The 22,500-nt window shown below is 36.6% G+C and overlaps 1 protein-coding gene across 1 annotated transcript in view; it reads left to right on the top strand.

Moving 5' to 3' along the window:
- The window catches only part of LOC144974907 (uncharacterized), a 72,757-nt gene that overhangs the window by 14,676 nt on the left and 35,581 nt on the right, over positions 1 to 22,500 (top strand). The window lies entirely within an intron of this gene.

The following is a 22,500-nucleotide window of genomic DNA, read 5'->3' as shown; positions in this document are numbered from 1 at the left end:
CGTCTATAATGTGAGCGAGAAAATCGTGTGATAACTAGTCACACATTTGGCGGTATAAAAACAATAACAATAATCAGAGAGAGGTCGATACCATTCACGTAAATGTTTATTTACAACCAATAATGTTTGTCCGAACACGCTTGAAGGTGTGTCACACACAAATTCCATGTTTTGATTGGTCAAAAAATCTACTTGTTATAATAGGATTCAATAGTATGATGGCATGCTCCGGCCAGCAACGGGCATCTTGGTTCTAAACTAAGAAAATCGGTACTTTTTATTTTTCATGCTGGCTAGAACTTTTTCACACATCATGTGATCAGAATGTAAAAAAGTCAAAACATGACCAGATTTATAATGTATTTCTCCTCTGGATTCACGTTTATGCTCGTCGGAGATGTATCTCATAAGGGCATCCGCCATTGTTCCGATAGTTTAGAAAGTTACTATGATTCATTACGAGGGAAGTGACGGCACGACTGTTGAAGCGTATTGTCTTCATGTTTGAATGCCAAGTTGGTGAAGGAACCTCCTTGTCTTCCTCAACTCTGTCAGGGTTTAGTCTGCAGAGGCGTGGTAGCAGACCAAAAATCCTCTCTTGCTGTTGTATACTCTGAACAGGTTTGAAGTATGCGCTTGGCTAAGAAGCTCACAACATTGCCATCTGGATGTATAACGGACCAACACACAAAACTGTGTGTAACCATGAACGTTTATAGTCTGGTTAATACAGTTTAGTGAGAATTAGACATAAACTCGGATGGCAAAAAACATTTACAAAGACCTGAGTGACGTCAACTTCGATCTATCTATATGGTAGGCGTATTCTTCTCCTCACATAATCGCACATGTCTGTTTCTCCTATTTTGACAATCTTGTGCATGTGGTGTTTCAGGCGATTGTGTCATGAACGCAGTTTAAAGATTGTGACCTGGTCATCTCTATTTAAAAGTTTGATTGGGTCACAGTCATTGAAGCTCGGGTGCATTTGTACCAGTTGGCTCTTGCCTGGACTTTAATTTTAATGCTTGACTTGATTTCGTCAATTTCATGAAAAACGGCCATCTTGTGTTTTCTCAGATCCCATTTTGGCCAAAGTATCAGATATTTATTGATTCAAACTATGATATTTACTTGGCACACGAGTTGTGTGTTGTGTATGGGTGCAGTCAGAGGAATGATATCTGTTTACAAATTGGCTTCAACAGTCATGACGTCACTTCCCTCCTAATGACGCATAGTAACTTAGTAACTGGCTCTAAACTAACGGAGCAATGAAATGGCGGACGCCTTATTGAAATATATCTCCGACGAGCATAAAATATGATCATGTTTTGACTTTTATACATTCTGATCACATGACATATGAAAAGTTCTAGCCAGCATGAAGGATAAAAAGTACCGATTTTCTTTGTTTAGAACCACGCTGCTCGCCGTTGCTGGGCGACGTGACATTAGACCATTGAATCCAATTGACAACAGTATTATGCCAATGCAAATTTGAAATAGCCAGCTTTTGTTCCTCTGCAGATTTTTGTTTGTTTGTTTGTTTGTTTGTTGTTGTTGATATTATTATTATTGTTCTTCTTCTTCTTCTTCTTCTTCTTCTTCTTCTTCTTCTTCTTCTTATTATTATTATTATTATTATTATTATTATTATTATTATTATTATTATTATTATTATTATTATTATTATTATTTTTATTATTATTATTATTATTATTATTATTATTATTATTATTTATTATTATTATTATTATATTATTATTATTATTATTGTTATTTGTCATTAAAGCAGTGCCCGATTACTGGAGTGCGCAATTCTTGATTACGTTGGAGCGCACTATTGAATCTTGTTTCATTTGTGTTCAATATATTGTATTATTATCTGTTTTGTTGTCATCAAAGTTAGGAAGGCTTGAGTCACGTGTGTATAGTGGCTTATGTATAGCGCATTCCTAATGCATTACCCCGCTCGATTTTAGTGTGAGTCATTGCCATTCATCTGGGCACAGACCACACTAAACCTCGCTTGATTTCGTTACAAGACCCAGACAACGTACCTTTGAGCCGCCGACACCACAGTCCTTGTCGCCAAAACGTAAAATATATTTTATTATAGAGGGAAAGAACATGTTTTTAATTGCTATTTGCTTTAGTGTTGATGAGTATTTGTTGAAAAACGTCAGAACAATATTATGCACGCCAGGCCAAGGTTTGCACGTACTGATTTCGACATCATTGCCTCTCTACATCGCTTGATGCAGCCTACAATATTTACTCCTAATTTAACCCTTAAACTTAAATTCTGATTTTATTTCAAATCGCATTTTCTTCCATTAAAAAAAAACCCACAAAACAATTGGTTAGGAATGCAGATCTAAACGGTTATTCAAACATTGCAGTCCAATCAATCGATTCCTGTTCTCTTATTGCTTTGTTGGCGGATATTTAATCCTCTCCTTACCAGCCATTTTCAAGATTTTCCCCCATAACCTCACATCCAACTAACACAAAATATATTTTTTTATCACTCAAACACAATAGCAGTAAACTTTTTGCGATACATAACTTCTTTAGAAAAACATGCTCTACGACATACTGTTCATTTTCTTTAAATTTTGTGATGTACAAAAGAAATTTGAACAAGAAAAATGTTGGTTGTATCGTAACGAATGTGAAGATTTTCCTATAGTTGGTAAGCAGAGGGTTAAATACGGGTAAAGAAGATTGACAATGTCAGCTTAAAGTACAATCAACTCCATCGTTAAAGAATTAACAAGGACTTTCTTCACAAGGTGCATTTGTGCATTACTAATTCGGTGTTCTTGTATTTATATTTTATATCGCCGTTGCCAATTCAAACACAATTATGGTGAAATAATTATTATCAGTATGGCTGTAAGTCAATGTGATTGTAATCTTTGATTGACCCTTCCTTTCCTGACATCCTTACATGTTTCGCGTCTTGACTATGTTGTGAGGTATAGTTGTGATTGATTAAAAAAATGTTGGAGGATCGTTAAGTCATTTATCAGCCATAATCATTCCATACATTTCAGGCGAATCTCTTAATAGACAAGTTAAGCATTAGGTGGTCCTATTCCATATAGAGAACGGACATTGTCACATGAACGCATTGAGCCAATATATTTTTAATAAAATAGACAAGACGAGATATCGTTTTATTGGAACGCATTTTTAAAACACACGGAATAATTGTGAGTGTATCCAGATTGTCAGCCTTTCTATAAATCCGACATCAAAAACAAACTTTTGGCTAATTATCGATGTTGTTCTGTAGAGAACCCCCTTGAGGGTTGTCTTATTCTTTTTTAGTCCTTTACATTTACTACTAATAATAAATGTACATTTATATAGCGCTGATGCCGAAGCTTCGAAGCTGGTCAATAATTGCCCTGTTCTGCCGTGCTCTGGTTAAAAAAAGCTTTTTTCCTCATTTTGGACACCCGTACTATATTAATCAATTAAATTGATTCTCATCTTGTCAAAAAGTCTCAAACCTGGGAGTTCAGTGAAGGCCCAGGTAAGAGAGTTTTTGACAAGACTAGGGTCGTTTTGATCGATCAATAATTTTTGAAGGACGAGTTTTCTGGTCAAACTTTTTAAAACATGTATATTTTTTCAGAGAACGACTTAGGTTTTCTGTCCGAATTAAAAATTGCACATTTTGTCGTTATTCGGCACAATGGGGCGTTCAATTTCTCGAATCAAAGGTTATTAACGTTGTCAACCACTCAGGTGTGAAAACTCCTAGGGAAGTACCAGGTGGCTATTCAATTAGTAATCAATCATGAAAGACTATTTAGTGAATATATTCCCTGCTGTTGTCACGTCTTTTCAAAGTTATGTCATTGTTCTTAACCTTTAACCCTTGACCCTTAAAGGTCAAGACTGAATTTGTTTAAAATCATTATTTCACCAACCATTTAATACATATAGAATAATGGGGTCTATGTTGCCAAGTGGTTAAGGCATTGCACGGTGATATGGAATATCTCGGTTTGAGACCCGCTTCATGTACTTTTGTTTGTTTTGTTTTTTTTCATTGGGCAAGAAAAATCAACCTCCAAAATTTGCTCACTTTAAACAGCAAGGATTATTTCTGTTCACATTAGACATTAGTTTGATGGATTCTCTATATTCCTTCATGGAAGGCCTAGGCGACTGCATCTCCATATGCCTAGTTTTATTTTTTTTTTCTGAAAACAACAAACCCAACATAATCATCAAGACAAGTGCAGTAACAAAGATGCGACCTTACCGAAACCCGAGACTCATCGATGTAACTACTCTCTTGGTGAAAACAGCAAGATCTGATGTTACGTTTCAGTAAAATCTGGCCCATTGTCTACAAAGAGTTAATAGTACAGTATATTTCCGACAGGTTTCTTCTAGAGGGATAATGCACTTGAAGACGGAACGATGAGCACGTTTCAAGAGATGTTTCGTAAAATTTCGTTCGACGATTTCATTACTTTCGTTTTTACAAACCAGTAAAATGCTATAAAATTGGTTATTCTAAATCAGCTCTCTATTTGATTAGTAAGATCGAAATGAAAGACTGACAAATCGTTGTGGTCAACCATTTAATGAACGATTCTTGATACCCACCTTAATGCTTTTCATTTTGTGCGGCTATGTGATCTTAAAGTATGACACTCGCTTTCGAACCGGAAGGTCCGGGGTCAGAGTCCCGCTCTGAGCAGTGCATAGTTGAGTCCTTGGAAAAGGCTTTTTACTTACAGTCTCTCACCTTACTCAGTTGTGAAATGAGTACCTGGTCGTTAACAGCGTTGTCAATGTTGGGGGACAATGCAATATCGCCTAACAGGCGTCATGTCTCGTATGTATTACATGTTAAGAGTTGCTGTTGGCAAGGGGGCATTTTAAAGCGCTTTAAGCGTGTTTTGTGGATATTGTGCTATAAAGATGCTCAAGTAAAATACTCACGTTATTTTGACTTGGAACGGACGGCTGCGGAAGACGTTTAAATGTTCGTCAAGCAGCGCTCTAACGCTCTATCTACCAACTGTTCGTTTGCAAACGCTTGCAAGCACAAATTAAATTAACAAAGCTGACGACATGAAGTAGTGATTTGGTGGTGAATACAAGACTTGCCTCTGCCATCGAATGCCAAGCACTGATTCGATAGTTCGCATCGTCTACATTATATAGTTTAAATCTAAACTTAATTGTAACATGATATTCTAGACTTGCTTGGGGTACGTGAAGATACATTTTTGAGTATGAAAGATAGAATCTAGAACATGAAAAAAATAATAATTGCAGCCTTTTTCAAGCCATTTTCTCGCACGTTCTATCGTGTAACTGACTCTGTTATGTTCTATGAGCTTGCTTACCAAAACTATGCGCGATCGCAAGCATGGCGTTCGAATTGTAAGAATGCCTACCGAGCAACAGATCTTGTATCGAATCCATTCGTTTCAAAGGGCTCACTGAGTCAAATTTTTAACTGATTCCTATTTTTTTGTTGGTTTTGTTTTGGGGTTGTTTTTTTCTTTCTTTTTTTTTATCCCCCCCCCCCCCTTTTTTTTAAAATTTTTTTTTTTGGCTCGTATTGTTTTCAAAGCTAACAACCCAATAATATTAATATTATATATAGGCTACTATAAGATACTTACTGTTTACAATCTTTTATGTAAACTTCATCGCCGCTTTGGTCAAATTAACAAGTTGCGTTTGTTTACTTTCGGAACTTTAGTTTACCAATGTAGGCGCCACCTTTCCTTTGAAGGTGATAACCAAATGTAGGTAGTTGACATAATGATATTAACAGGTTACGTGTCTGGAATAAAGTCAACTTTCCTTATCAGAAGTATTCATTAACGAGGGCATTCACAGATTGTTGGCAGTGTCACCATACATTCTACTCTCATATCTGTTACTAGTTTTTCTCCTTCTCTTTTGATATTGTGAATTCACGTTTTCTTCTCCATACTTGTTCATAGAGTCTGTGTTTGTTTTACAGATCTCTAATGTCTACATAGGCCGTCGCCTCACAAGGCACGCGTCGTTGTATTATTGTGGGGAGTTTGCAATACGCTGAAGGAGTCGGTACCAAACCGGAACACGAGCGGTAAATAATCAGGAAACGGGAGGCGGGTCTTCAACATTGTGTAGGGAAAGAGACGGGAAATTGCAAAATTTGCAGTCGGTGGAGACGATAAAAGCAAATTTAAAGACAAAATCGACAGGTTTTCCGTGGCACAATTAATTATTGAGTAGGTATTTTTCTAGTTTTACCATGTAGTAGAGTTTGGTTACCGAAAATCGATAGGCCTTTTTCTTGCTCACGATGAACAAGAGAGCGAAGAAAAAAGCAAAGTGAGGTGAATGAGAGACAGATTTCAACATTTTAATATTGGACGAATGCTATACAGTAATATTCATTAATAACCATCTGTTGGAACGATTATGGTCAAAAGCCCAATTGATGATAACTTGTATTGCGAAGCTCATCGAACTCTTAAGTATGTCCAATTTAGAGGCAACTTGGGGAAACGTTGGGCAAATAATATTATTATGACATTAGCCTACTTGGATGATGGAAATTGCTTTATCAAACGGAAAGAACGTGCCGGCCTTCTGTTGTAGAAAATATATCGTGCTTTAAATCTGAACTTAGATCCACATCTGATGGTCCCAACACACATTTCTTGGATGAGTTGTCTCTTCCATGCACATTTGATGGCCTAGTTGTCTCTTCCACACACATTGGATGGTTAAATTGTCTCTTCCATTATATATTAATTGGATGGGATAGTTGTCTTCTCCATACAATTTAATGGCCTAGTTGTCTCTTCCACACACATTGGATGGTTAAATTGTCTCTTCCATTATATATTAATTGGATGTGATAGTTGTCTTCTCCATACAATTTAATGGCCTAGTTGTCTCTTCCACACACATTTGATGGTTAAATTGTCTCTTCCATAATATATTAATTGAATAGGATAGTTGTCTCCTCCATACACATTTTTTTGGATAAGTTGTTGTTTCTTCGACACATATATAATGGGTGAGTTTAATTTCATGATATGCAAGAGGTGCATCGGAATCTCCCATCAAATGTGGATCTCATTAAAGTCACAGTCTTAGTATGGCTTAATGATCTTGTTGTGGAAAGAGAACGTTTATTGGTTATTATTCCAACCCTCTCGTTGGAAAGCCCTATCATTTTCTTAGTAAATACGTAATCGTTGAATAATGCTTTGAACGCGGTGAATAGAACAGTAAAGTTTGCTGCCCCAAACGTAAACAATAACAAGTTGCTAGTGATTTCCGTTAGGGACCGGAATAATTTACGCACAATATAGGTCTCCCAATTTTGTAGTTTGAGTTGTAGGCAATACACTTTCAGTATTGAAAATATGTTTACATAAAATCTAACAGTTGCAGAAATAATAATATAAGGCTAAATTATTATGAAAATCAGGCTCCGAACAATTCTCGTTTTGTTCACACCAGCGCAATAATTTGCTCTGGTCTAAAAATAGATAGACGTAACTTTTGATAAATTTTACCTTTTGTTCCATAAAATATCCATATCTAGACATTATTTGATGCATGATCGAGTATTTATGAATATGTGTTTCTTTTGCCACCTAACAGCCAAATTTTAAAGGTTATTTTCTTTCTATTATTTACATTGGAACGTGAGCTGTCAAGACAGGAACATGTGGTTTGCCATGTGCTTCTCGACCTTTGTTTACGTTTGGGGCAGCAAACTTTACTGTTCTATAAAAAAATTCTTTAACGATTGCAGAATATTTTCGCACATTTTATTGGTGTGAAATAAGGTGTAAAAGACAGCTGATTGGCAATTTTAAATAATGTTTTGGTGCGCATGAATACAAATCCAACGTATTTAGTTTTGGGTCAAATTGTCATTCAAGCAGAAGGAGAAAGATATAAATTATGATGAATAGAGGTATCAATACCATACCATTTGGTTACAAAATATCTGATAATATTACCTGTAGGAGTGGAATGAACGTATCAAAAATCTACAGAAAAGAAACTAATATAAATTTCGAAATAAATGGCACAATTTTAAAGGCTTTTCTTTCCCGGACACCTGAAAGCAGAAGAAAGCAAGACAGACCAAGACAGAGAGAAAGATAAAGTGAGTAGATGTGACTCATATAATATAAGGGAACAAGAGAAAACAAACGACGTTTCGGCCTTTTGCCTTCTTCAAGTTAACACGGAATATGTTATATGATTAGATTGTCATAATAGTTAAAACATTATAGGTAAAAATGCGTGTGTGTGTATGTGTGTGTGTGTATGTATGTGCGTGTGTGTGCAAGAGAATAGAGAGAGAGAGAAAAGGAGAGAGATTTACGGAGAGAGAGAAGAGAAGAGAGAGATAGATAGAGAGAGAGAGAGAGAGAGAGAGAGAGAGAGAGAGAGAGAGAGAGGGGGTGAGGGGGGGGGGACGACAATGAGATGAAGTAATGAGATGAAATGTAAACCAATATCAAAACTATATAAATCAAGAATAAGACGTGAGGTGGGGGAAAGCCTTACTGCTTTAAACGCTGCAATTTTATTTAGTTTCTGAACGTATTGTTAAATTAGTTCACGTCCCCGAGTTCATTTCTATCGCATTCACTCCCATTTCATTATCAATAATCAATATATACAATATGAATTTGGAATAGATTTAAAACCATTTTACTTACATTTGCTACCTCGCAAGTTTATGTCTAAATGGGTAAACTGTGAGATTGACCCACATAAATCCAATGAGACTAACATCAAACCAATGGAGTAGGCTTTGAAGAGGCCATAGGGTGTTGACATTTACACTTTCAAATGATGCTTTGAATTTTTATGAGGTTGTGTTGTTTCAACAAAATGGCTTTCATCTGAAAATTTGTTGTTTTCTTAAACAAAATTGACATACTCAAGAAGACGAAAAGAGTATTGTATAATATTATATGTGAAAGAGAATGTCTCTCGTTGATTGTGAATGAGACAAATATGTTGCTGAGCGGCTTTGTGGTCTTGGGGTATGGCACTTGATTTCGGGCTGGTACGAGTTCCGCTCTGGGCAATGCGAAATTTTGTTCTTGGATAAGGCTCTTTATTCACTTTATCTCACCACACTCAGATATAAGATGCGTTACTGGTCAGTAACAGCGTTGTGTATATCGAAAAATATGTCATAGCGCCTTACAGGCATCATTTCTCGTCCTACATGTTAAATGTTACTGCTGGATGGAGACCCCTTGTAAGGCGCCTTGAGCACATTAATGACGAACTGTCTCAATGAAGTATTATATGGGTCAGATAAGCTACCGAAAATTGATTGTTACGATCTAATTACAACTCTTTATACCCTTTGATTTAATCCGTCCCATTGAGATCAATTAATGTATATTCCCAAACTACTTAAGTGTCAAATTTTGACAATTCTTATCGGTTTCACGTTAAGTTTCAATTCCGGAATCTTGTTCATCGCGACAAAAAGACAATACCGTACAAGTACTGATAATGATCTGAAAAAAAGTGTAAATGAAACAGTTCTGGATAAGGCAAGAAAGAAAAATAAAGAAAAAGGGTTGTTTTTTTCTCAATCTTGTATTATTCATTCTTGCTTTGTCTGGAACAAGTTCATACACACATTTTCAGATGTTTATCTTACATCAGTGCCTGCTCCCTAATTTTTCGCTTTGCTGGGATCGGATAGCACAACAAACGTAAACGTTGTCACAACTTAGTTGTGCCTGGCCTATTTGGGGTCAACAGAAATGCATAAGTGGCAGTGGCTCTCTCTCTCTCTCTCTCTCTCTCTCTCTCTCTCTCTCTCTCTCTCTCTCTCTCTCTCTCTCTCCCTCTCTCTCTCTCTCTCTCTCTCTCTCTCCCTCTCTCTCTCCCTCTCTCTCTCTCTCTCTCTCTCTCTCTCTCCATCTTTTTTCATACTTTCTTAACTTATATCTTTATTCCCCCCTCTCTCTCTCTTTCTTTCTTTCTTTCTTTCTTTCTTTCTCTCTCTCTTCATTGTCTTTCTCTCTCCTCCCTCTCTCTCTCTCTCTCTCTCTCTCTCTCTCTCTCTCTCTTTATTTCTTTGTTTATTTCTTTCTTTCTCTCTCACTCCTATTTCCTCCTCCTCTCTCTCTCTCTCTCTCTCTTTCTTTCTCTCTCTCTCTCTTTATTTCTTTGTTTATTTTCTTTCTTTCTCTCTCTCTCACTCCCTTTTTCCTTCTCTCTCTCTCTTTTCTCTCTCTCTTCTCTCTCTCTCTCTCTCTTTCTCTCTCTCCATTACCAATATTTCCCCGTTCCCCTCTTCAATCAATCCATGTACCATAAGTAGATACCATCTATGATTTTTATCAACCTCTTTTGTCTGGACGACAACAAAAAGAAAACATCTAAATCACTGCCCTCGTCCCATGGTAGGTACACTGTCCACCTGGGTGATTACTATGACTTTTTGTAGACCCTAAGTACATAGCACGTACCTATCAGTCACTGTCATCGACAGGTTGGATGAAGAAAAGACCCAAATCCAAGAATTGGAAATATGAGGTATACTGTTTTCAACCGGCGAGGACATCATCGTAATTTCATAATAAAAATTCATGAATTTGAATATTTTTAGAAATTGCAGTGAACAATTTATCCTCCGCAAGATTTAATAACGTTTCCAAGTCCCTTACACTATGTGATTTCGACGTAATTTTTATTATTAAATTTGAGCAGCTGATTTTGCTCTGCAGATGGAGCCCAAAATGAGTTGTTCTATGAACTTTTCTGCATATAGAAGGTAGTTCTGGTCACATACAGAACAAATCTACGTTTTCGTTGCGGTTAATCTGCTGTACTCTAGAGAAGCATGTATATTTAAAATTTTGGTCAGAAAACGTGTCCTTCAAATATCAATCGATTAAAATGACAGTCATCGTGGTAACATCTCTCAAATCCGAGGCACAAATATTCGACACCCAGGTTTGAGCTTTTTTGCCAAGATGAGGGTTCGAGTCCCAGGTTCCAGACTTTATTTCATGATGAGGTTCATTTAACTGATCGACATTTCAAGGAATACATTTCTGCCCAAAATATTTAATACATGCTCTTTTCAAAGTAAGACAGAAAGCAGAATACCCTCCCACCATTCCAGACTCCCTGCCCAGAGCAGGTCACATTGAACATAATTTGACCCACCCAGTCTGGTATTGTGACGGAGTGACCCTGATAAAGAGAAGTAAGTCGAAGTCAACCTGGCCAGAATTACGAAATGTAAGTCTTTTTGCAAGTCAAGAAACTTAATTTACCACCACAGGTCCTCCCCTTATTAAGTTTATCTCAAATTGATAATTATTCACACGTTCAATCCAATTGCCAGCGTCAGAATACCAGTTTTACGCGGTGGGTGTCCAATTTCCATTTGATAATTTCCTTAAATTATGGTTGTTTTGTTTTTGTTGTTCTCTTTTTTAACAGTTTGTTGGGTTTTTTGTTGCTGTTGTTTTTTGTTTTGTTTTTTTGTTTTGTTTTGTTTTTTTTTTGTATTGTACGATCACTTACAATATTCATCACAACGTGATTCACACCTGGTCCTAAATAGAATTATGTGAGTAAAATGCTTTTTTCAATGACACAACGCCGACGCCGGGGCCACAGTTAATGATCATTGTCACCCACAATGAGCACTCTCAACGTCGCTTGGCTTTGCAAAAATATGGGTCACCGTACAACTCGAACACCTAGACATGGTTTTAAACTTCATCTAGACTTATGCAGCTTTTCGTATTTTTTTACGCGCAAGAGAATGAAAAAAAAAAAACAACAAAAAAACACAATCAAACAAACAAACATACAAGCAAAGCAAAAGCGTTTTAAAAAATGTTATATGATTAGATTGTCATAATAGTTAAAACATTATAGGTAAAAATGCGTGTGTGTGTATGTGTGTGTGTGTATGTATGTGCGTGTGTGTGCAAGAGAATAGAGAGAGAGAGAAAAGGAGAGAGATTTACGGAGAGAGAGAAGAGAAGAGAGAGATAGATAGAGAGAGAGAGAGAGAGAGAGAGAGAGAGAGAGAGAGAGAGAGAGAGAGAGGGGGGGTGTGGGGGGGGGGGGGACGACAATGAGATGAAGTAATGAGATGAAATGTAAACCAATATCAAAACTATATAAATCAAGAATAAGACGTGAGGTGGGGGAAAGCCTTACTGCTTTAAACGCTGCAATTTTATTTAGTTTCTGAACGTATTGTTAAATTAGTTCACGTCCCCGAGTTCATTTCTATCGCATTCACTCCCATTTCATTATCAATAATCAATATATACAATATGAATTTGGAATAGATTTAAAACCATTTTACTTACATTTGCTACCTCGCAAGTTTATGTCTAAATGGGTAAACTGTGAGATTGACCCACATAAATCCAATGAGACTAACATCAAACCAATGGAGTAGGCTTTGAAGAGGCCATAGGGTGTTGACATTTACACTTTCAAATGATGCTTTGAATTTTTATGAGGTTGTGTTGTTTCAACAAAATGGCTTTCATCTGAAAATTTGTTGTTTTCTTAAACAAAATTGACATACTCAAGAAGACGAAAAGAGTATTGTATAATATTATATGTGAAAGAGAATGTCTCTCGTTGATTGTGAATGAGACAAATATGTTGCTGAGCGGCTTTGTGGTCTTGGGGTATGGCACTTGATTTCGGGCTGGTACGAGTTCCGCTCTGGGCAATGCGAAATTTTGTTCTTGGATAAGGCTCTTTATTCACTTTATCTCACCACACTCAGATATAAGATGCGTTACTGGTCAGTAACAGCGTTGTGTATATCGAAAAATATGTCATAGCGCCTTACAGGCATCATTTCTCGTCCTACATGTTAAATGTTACTGCTGGATGGAGACCCCTTGTAAGGCGCCTTGAGCACATTAATGACGAACTGTCTCAATGAAGTATTATATGGGTCAGATAAGCTACCGAAAATTGATTGTTACGATCTAATTACAACTCTTTATACCCTTTGATTTAATCCGTCCCATTGAGATCAATTAATGTATATTCCCAAACTACTTAAGTGTCAAATTTTGACAATTCTTATCGGTTTCACGTTAAGTTTCAATTCCGGAATCTTGTTCATCGCGACAAAAAGACAATACCGTACAAGTACTGATAATGATCTGAAAAAAAGTGTAAATGAAACAGTTCTGGATAAGGCAAGAAAGAAAAATATAAGAAAAAGGGGTTGTTTTTTTCTCAATCTTGTATTATTCATTCTTGCTTTGTCTGGAACAAGTTCATACACACATTTTCAGATGTTTATCTTACATCAGTGCCTGCTCCCTAATTTTTCGCTTTGCTGGGATCGGATAGCACAACAAACGTAAACGTTGTCACAACTTAGTTGTGCCTGGCCTATTTGGGGTCAACAGAAATGCATAAGTGGCAGTGGCTCTTCTCTTCTCTCTCTCTCTCTCTCTCTCTCTCTCTCTCTCTCTCTCTCTCTCTCTCTCTCTCTCTCTCTCTCCCTCTCTCTCTCTCTCTCTCTCTCTCCCTCTCTCTCTCTCTCTCTCTCTCTCTCTCTCTCTCTCTCTCTCACTCCCATCTTTTTTCATACTTTCTTAACTTATATCTTTATTCCCCCCCTCTCTCTCTCTTTCTTTCTTTCTTTCTTTCTTTCTTTCTTTCTCTCTTTCATTGTCTTTCTCTCTCCTCCCTCTCTCTCTCTCTCTCTCTCTCTCTCTCTCTCTCTCTCTTTATTTCTTTGTTTATTTCTTTCTTTCTCTCTCACTCCCTATTTCCTCCTCCTCTCTCTCTCTCTCTCTCTCTTTCTTTCTCTCTCTCTCTTTATTTCTTTGTTTATTTCTTTCTTTCTCTCTCTCTCACTCCCTTTTCCTTCTCTCTCTCTCTCTCTCTCTCTCTCTCTCTCTCTCTCTCTCTTTCTCTCTCTCCATTACCAATATTTCCCCGTTCCCCTCTTCAATCAATCCATGTACCATAAGTAGATACCATCTATGATTTTTATCAACCTCTTTTGTCTGGACGACAACAAAAAGAAAACATCTAAATCACTGCCCTCGTCCCATGGTAGGTACACTGTCCACCTGGGTGATTACTATGACTTTTTGTAGACCCTAAGTACATAGCACGTACCTATCAGTCACTGTCATCGACAGGTTGGATGAAGAAAAGACCCAAATCCAAGAATTGGAAATATGAGGTATACTGTTTTCAACCGGCGAGGACATCATCGTAATTTCATAATAAAAATTCATGAATTTGAATATTTTTAGAAATTGCAGTGAACAATTTATCCTCCGCAAGATTTAATAACGTTTCCAAGTCCCTTACACTATGTGATTTCGACGTAATTTTTATTATTAAATTTGAGCAGCTGATTTTGCTCTGCAGATGGAGCCCAAAATGAGTTGTTCTATGAACTTTTCTGCATATAGAAGGTAGTTCTGGTCACATACAGAACAAATCTACGTTTTCGTTGCGGTTAATCTGCTGTACTCTAGAGAAGCATGTATATTTAAAATTTTGGTCAGAAAACGTGTCCTTCAAATATCAATCGATTAAAATGACAGTCATCGTGGTAACATCTCTCAAATCCGAGGCACAAATATTCGACACCCAGGTTTGAGCTTTTTTTGCCAAGATGAGGGTTCGAGTCCCAGGTTCCAGACTTTATTTCATGATGAGGTTCATTTAACTGATCGACATTTCAAGGAATACATTTCTGCCCAAAATATTTAATACATGCTCTTTTCAAAGTAAGACAGAAAGCAGAATACCCTCCCACCATTCCAGACTCCCTGCCCAGAGCAGGTCACATTGAACATAATTTGACCCACCCAGTCTGGTATTGTGACGGAGTGACCCTGATAAAGAGAAGTAAGTCGAAGTCAACCTGGCCAGAATTACGAAATGTAAGTCTTTTTGCAAGTCAAGAAACTTAATTTACCACCACAGGTCCTCCCTTATTAAGTTTATCTCAAATTGATAATTATTCACACGTTCAATCCAATTGCCAGCGTCAGAATACCAGTTTTACGCGGTGGGTGTCCAATTTCCATTTGATAATTTCCTTAAATTATGGTTGTTTTGTTTTTGTTGTTCTCTTTTTTAACAGTTTGTTGGGTTTTTTGTTGCTGTTGTTTTTTGTTTTGTTTTTTTTGTTTTGTTTTGTTTTTTTTTTGTATTGTACGATCACTTACAATATTCATCACAACGTGATTCACACCTGGTCCTAAATAGAATTATGTGAGTAAAATGCTTTTTTCAATGACACAACGCCGACGCCGGGGCCACAGTTAATGATCATTGTCACCCACAATGAGCACTCTCAACGTCGCTTGGCTTTGCAAAAATATGGGTCACCGTACAACTCGAACACCTAGACATGGTTTTAAACTTCATCTAGACTTATGCAGCTTTTCGTATTTTTTTACGCGCAAGAGAATGAAAAAAAAAAACAACAAAAAAACACAATCAAACAAACAAACATACAAGCAAAGCAAAAGCGTTTTAAAAAATTCCTAATTCAGAAAAGTGAGTGGAGCAGGCACTTATGTTGGTAACAACAAGATATGAAGTGAATAGAAAAGTGCCAGAAGACAATAGAGAATAAAAATTTTTTTCGCGGCGGTGGTGGGGTTTGAACCTGCGACCTTATTGGTACGACAACTCCGCCTGGCAGGTGAGAGCGTGGCTCTACCGTGTGAGCTCACACGGTAGAGCCACGCTCTCACCTGCCAGGCGGAGTTGTCGTACCAATAAGGTCGCAGGTTCAAACCCCACCACCGCCGCGAAAAATTTTTATTCTCTATTGTCTTCTGGCACTTTTCTATTCACTTCATATCTTGTTGTTAAAAAATTCCTAGCGCTCTTTCCATGACTTAAAATTGGATGAGTCTATGACAGACCTGCCCAGTACTACGAAACGTTCGTAGAATTATGAAATTCTGGCTGTAATTTCAGAACTTCATGAACATTTCTAAGTCATTAAAACTTATTGAAAAAGTTGATTTCAGATTCCATATATTTAGGGGTTTTGAAATGCCATCTTACTCATTATGAGGGCAAATTGTTGATCTGTAAAGTCAACTATAGCGACAATTTCTATCACTACGAATTTTTTTCAAATTTTCAAGTTGGCAGGTCTATGGTATATTATCATGTAGGTCCTTTTGTGTTCATTCCATATACATTATATCGCACATTATTTAGTTGTCCGGCAGTTTGGCCGTTAAGTGTTCGGAGTCAATTTTATGTCAACAGTTGGTAGATGGTATCTGACGGAATTTCATTACCCTGGAGATAGCTGACAGTCCAACTTTTAACAGCTTTTGACGGGGCTTGATATTGCAATTTTATTTACTCGGATGATAGGACATTCCTTCCATTCATTGACAAAATGTATGTTTGATTTAAGTCAGAAAACTTTTACTCATAAGAGTTTGATTGATTGAAATTGCATCCAACTTGTTATAAATCTCAAACCCGAAATTTCCGGTTTAAAATATTTGACAAGTTGCATTACATTTTGATCGACGAGACGATATATATATATATATATATATATATATATATATATATATATATATATATATATATATATATATATATAATATATATATATATATATTAATATTTATTTGGGCCAAAATGTTTTTTAAAAAGGCATTTTGTCAGTAAAAAATCTAGAGTATTTATACAGAGTAATATCAACTCAACGTGCCCAAATATGTTACAAGGGGTCCGTAGCCAACAGCAAAATTTAACATTTTTTTCCGACACAGACGACGCTGTTAACGGCCAGGTACTCATTTTGTATCTGAGTACGGTGAGAGAATGTGAATTAAGAGCTTTTTCCAAGTACTTAACTATGCTCTGCTCAGAGCGGGTCTTGAACCCTGGACCTTCCTATCCGAAGAGTCATACCACTAGATCAAAGTAAGCGACACTCTAGGTCATGAGATGGCATTGTGGTTGTTAAATCGCTCCTTTTTGGATTGAAAAGTCGCAGGGTTGAACCCCTCCTGCGGGATACATTAATTTGATTTGATTTAATCAATTTAGTTATGTCTTTCTTTCTTTCTTTCTTTTTTTTCATGCTGATGGTTCTGTAGTTATTCACCTTTTCATGAAACAATCAATACGCAAATTACTCGACTCAAATACAACAAAACTAGTTTCGATCATGGCTACAGATTGAGTCAATGGTTGTTGTTGTTTTTGTTTTGTGTTTTTTGTTTGTTTGTTTGTTTGTTTGTTTTTATATGCTTTATTTCCCTTTTGACACTCTTTCCAACAAGCAATGATTTGGTTTTTGTTTATTTTATTTTTGATGTTTTAGTTGTTTTAGATCTGATAGAAGTTACTTTGGGATAAGCTGGCGTCTTTTTTAAAATAGCAAGCAGAGCAAGCATGTATTTAGTTATGATCCATTTAACCAGAGAAACCGTGATGGCGTCCGTCTCTGTGGGCTTTTTTTTTTGCGGCTCTGAAGGCTTTTTTGATAATTATTTTGAGGCATAACCCCCAATGACTTAAATTTCTTTCAGGGCCTGTCGCTGTAATGTTCGATTGATCTATCTGGCCGGGCTACTCTATTAAGGATCTTTTCATCTATGGATATTCCTCAATGTCGGAGTGATTTTTTAAATTTACAGTATTTATTTAATATTACCCTATTATTGATCCGTCTGTTGTGTGCAACCAATTATTTCCCTTTGGTGTAAAATGCTCGCAAGCACCGTCTAAAACGAAAATTAAACCTTATGATTAGACCAAATCGGCGGATTGTGCTCTTGTTTTTATTCAAGCTCCTCCATTATATTTTTTTTCTTTTTGACACGCACCAAAACAAATTACTATAATCTAGAGTCTAGATATCCACCTTTTTTTTAATCCATCATAGCTGCCACATAACATACAACTTAAATAATATAAGTACTTACCTCACAGTCTATTTTAATTTGCATTGGTATTTTTGGTATGGATAGGGGGAACAAAAGTGTCAGTTACGAATTAATTATAATAATTTAACGTGACTATTTTTCTTGACAACTTCAGAAATACATGTGTTTGTTGTTGTATTTTTTTTATTTTTTTTTGGGGGGGGGGGGGGGGGGGTTGACGTTGTTGTTTTTCGTATATAACTCGCATACCATCAAAAACTGTTGCTATCAACCATATTGTTATATTATACCATACAAGGACTGGTGTTTTGTTGCTTTTATTCATAGGATTGTAATATAAAATGTATGGTTTTGTAAATTATATTAAATCAAGCAGTATTGAAATTGACACCTCGATAAAAATCGACCCACCACCTATAATATACCAATCCGTGAAATGAACTCCACCTCACATTCATCCAATCCGTTTATTGCCAAGCTGTCAATATAAATGGCATTTCAATTCCATGCCCGTTGTCCAGAACAATTCCACCCGGCCCCACACTGACAAAACACACTTTTGTTCATTTTGGACAGAAAACGTTAACGTTCTAATATAATATTATGTCGATAGATTAGCTCTCCTCTTACCAGCCATTTTCATTTTTCCACCAAAAAAAAAAAAATCCTATTTTTAAAAAAATGTATTTGTTCAATTCCAAGATAAACAGACCAACATATAAAATTTCCTTTAGGAAAACAATCATTACAACCGAGGTGTACCTATTTGCAGGTCTGATAGCCCAAATTGTTACGGTCTCATTGTTGTCATGGAAATACTCTCAAACGCCGCAAAACAACATCCATTACAATAATGTTAAATCAGGTCCATAATTGTGTTCGGCTATCAAATCTGCTAATTTGTGCACCCTGGTTACAACACAAAAACTATAAATTATGAGATGTCAAATATTTTTTAAACTGATGCTAGTTATATCACAACAATTGAAAAGTTGTTATTTTCTTGTTGGTAAGGAGAGGGTTAAGATAATCTTCGACTTATCAAAAAATCTCAGGCATAATGCTTCGATGAAGCCTCGGGTTTTTAAAAAACATGAACATTTATATAGCGCAAAGAAATATCTACTGAATGTGCTCAAAACGCTTTACAATGTGTCCATAACTAATAGCAACATTAATCATGTAGGACGAGACATGATAAATAATGTAAGGCGATATTACAAGAACTTTGACATATTGGAGATTATCATTGGTTCTATCATTGTATGTAAAATAAATTTTATGGCCAATATGTAAAAATAATATTTTGTCAGAATACAACTGAATATTAGTCCGTGGTGTCAAAGAATGAATTACATCCAGGGGTTCTTGTGTGACACGGGCATGGGGGCTTTATTCACCACATCATGAATACCGGTACTTGAGATAACAAGTACCCGTTGAAATCGTACAAAATGGGCTTTTGACATGAATCCAATCAAAGAAAATATGTCGGCTATTTTGTTATTTAAGAAAAGACTAAATTGTTAGAAGGAAGAAATATCTTGTTACATATATATATATATGTGTGTGTGTGTGTGTGTGCGTGTGTGTGTGTGTGTGTGTGTGTGTGTTTTGTGGATATGAGCATGTTTACTGTATTTTTATGCGTATGTATAAACAAATAAATCAACAATCACTCACTCACTCACTCAATCCCATGACCAGATGGTCGTCGGGGGGACTTGCGTGAAGTAGAAGTTAGTCTTCCTCCATGCCTGCCTGTTGCTAGCCCTATGTAGCAGCTCCGGAACCGACATCTCTGTCCATTCTTTTATATTGTCCAGCCACATCTTCCTTTGGCTCCCTCTTCTGCGCTGGCCTTCGACTGTACCCTGTAGGACTGTCCTGCTCAGGCTATCTTGTCGAGTATGGTGTCCAAACCAGGACAGTTTTCTGCGCTTCACAGTCACTAGAAGAGGTTCTTGTGGGCCTGCCCGAGCTTCTATTTCTTCCAGGACGTCTTCGTTTGTGCGATGCTCCGTATATGACACGCGTAGCAGTCTTCTATAGCACTTGCTTTCAAACGCCCTTATGCGCCGTTGTGCATCCATTGTAAGTGTCCAGGCGTCGCATCCGTACAACAAGGTTGACAACACCAGTGATTTATACAGTTTGACCTTTACATAAAGATTCATGCTACTTTTCCAAATCTTTGTTGAGTCATCACTGATGTTGCCATTGCAATTCTCTTTCGAATTTCAATTGTACTAGTCCCATCTTTGCTTAGTGTCATACCTAGATATTTGAATGTCGTGACCTCTTTTAGTCTTTCATTTCCCACTGTGATGTCTGTTTTGCTTCCTGTGTTGCTGTTCACCAAGATTTGTGACTTTTCGGTATTTATTTCCATTCCGTATTGCGATGCACATTCAGCTAGACGGTTTGTTAAGTCTTGTAGTTCTGGTTCTGTGCCTGCCAGTAGGTCAATATCGTCCGCAAATCTTAAATTAGACAACGGGCGGCCGCCGATGGATATCGAGGTGTGGTAATCCTCCAGCACATCTTGCATGATGCTTTCAAGGCATATGTTGAATAGCATCGGAGATAATATGCAGCTCTGTCTGACTCCTACAGTAGTATTGAAAAGAGTTCCTAATTGGTCATCTACCAGGACTGTGCTGTTTGACCTGCCATACAATGCCTCTATTGTCTGGATGAGCCCTTCTTCAAAATTATATTTCCTCATCACATTCCAAAGACCATCATGCCGGACTCTGTCAAATGCCTTCCTGAAGTCTATAAAATTATGGTACAGCACACGCTGGTGCTGAAGGCAATTCTCTATGAGCACCCTGCAGTTAAATATTTGCTCCACGGTACTTCATCCTGTTCTGAATCCTGCCTGTTCTTCAGCCAGTATTTCTTCTAATCAACAATAAACATAGATAAATAATGATATAAGAATTGATTTTAAGAAGAAAAAAATCTCAAAGAACGTTTTATTATTTGATATCAAACGCATAAGTGTGGCCTGCTTTTGTTTAAAAAACTGAGAGAACTATGAAAGGAAAGAAATTGGCCTCACTCAGCTCTTTGTTATTGTTTTTAGACAGCCATTTTGTTGATCGGTTCTCATTAAATTTTATCTATCAGATTATAAACGTTCAAGGTTACCCACTTTTTTGTGTGTTGGTACGTTATATCCAGCTGGTGGATGTTACGAGTATTTTGCCTAAACGCATAGCATTAATACCTAATTTAACTACAAAAACATGTATTAATTACTCATGAGATTAATTTTGTCAAAAAGAATAAAAAATCGCCTATTAAACATCGATCGATTAAAATGACCCTCGTCTTGTCAAAAACTCTCAAATCTGAAAGGAAGTCTCGGGATTGATAGTCTTTTATGTCTGGGATCATTTAAATCGATCGATATTTGAAGGACGAGTTTTCTGGCCAAAATTTTTGAAACGTGTTTTTTCAGATTACCACAATATTGGTCAATTCTTTCCTTACCAACCTTTAGAAAAATCGTCCCATTCGTTACGATGCAACCAACCCTTTTACTTTTATTCTATTCAGATTGCTTTTGTATATCATAAAATTTGAAGATTTTTTAAAAGCTATAGCTAATAAAACTTGACATTGTATTGTAGAGCTCCTTTTGCTGAACGAGATTATGTATAGAATGAACTTGTTGCTTTTCTGTTTGATTAAGAAAAACCTATTTTTGTGTTGGGTGGGAGTGAGGATTTGGGGAACATTTTGAAAACAGCTAGTAAGGAGAGAGTTAATCGTCGTATCCAGTGCTGTATATTTACGACTTGAAAGTGTCACAAGTGTCATAAAACACTCCATTACAAACAAGACTTGTCAGCCATACACGGAGCTGCCTACTTGAAAAGTCAAAAATGCACAGTTTCCGAGGGAAAAAATGAAAAGGTAACAATAACTAGTATTTCAAATCAATAATTTGCTCTCAGCATAATCAAAATATGCTCCAACGTCCTAAATACAGTTTCTAAGCAACCAATCTCTACTTTTCAACAAGATTTATTGAGTAAAAAACGTATATGCAGTTCTCTAGCAGAAACCAAAAATTCGTAATTCTACGAGTTTTTCGTAGCACTAGGCAGGTCTGCATACATGACTGTGTGTGTGTCAGTACTTGTTACTTACTAGTCTAAGATCACTCTATCCTTATCTCTATCGATCTACTTTCTATATCAAATAATAAATAATGATTGGGTTTAAAGACTTGAGAAGAAAAATGCCATTCGCTGACAAAGGATATTTTTACATATTGCCCAGAAAACTTTTACTTCAAATAATAATTGATTGATGTGGTCTCCAACTTGTTATGAAGTATTATCCAGTTAACTACCGTACTCTGGAAAAAATTACTATTTAAAATTTAGGTCTGAAAATGTGTGCGTTAAATACCGATCCATTTAAATGATCTTCGTTTTGGCAAAAACGATTTCACAAACAAAGACAAGACGCTATTATGTCGAGGTATTTTAATCGGAAAGATGTTATTTTATTTTTGTTTTTGTTTCATTTTATT

Source organism: Berghia stephanieae, chromosome 6, assembly GCF_034508935.2.
Source record: "Berghia stephanieae isolate SIO BIC M18660-M18661 chromosome 6, UCSD_Bste_1.3, whole genome shotgun sequence".
NCBI lineage: Eukaryota > Metazoa > Mollusca > Gastropoda > Nudibranchia > Aeolidiidae > Berghia > Berghia stephanieae.
Note: the sequence above shows the minus strand (reverse complement) of the source record. Positions and strands in the feature narration are given on the sequence as shown.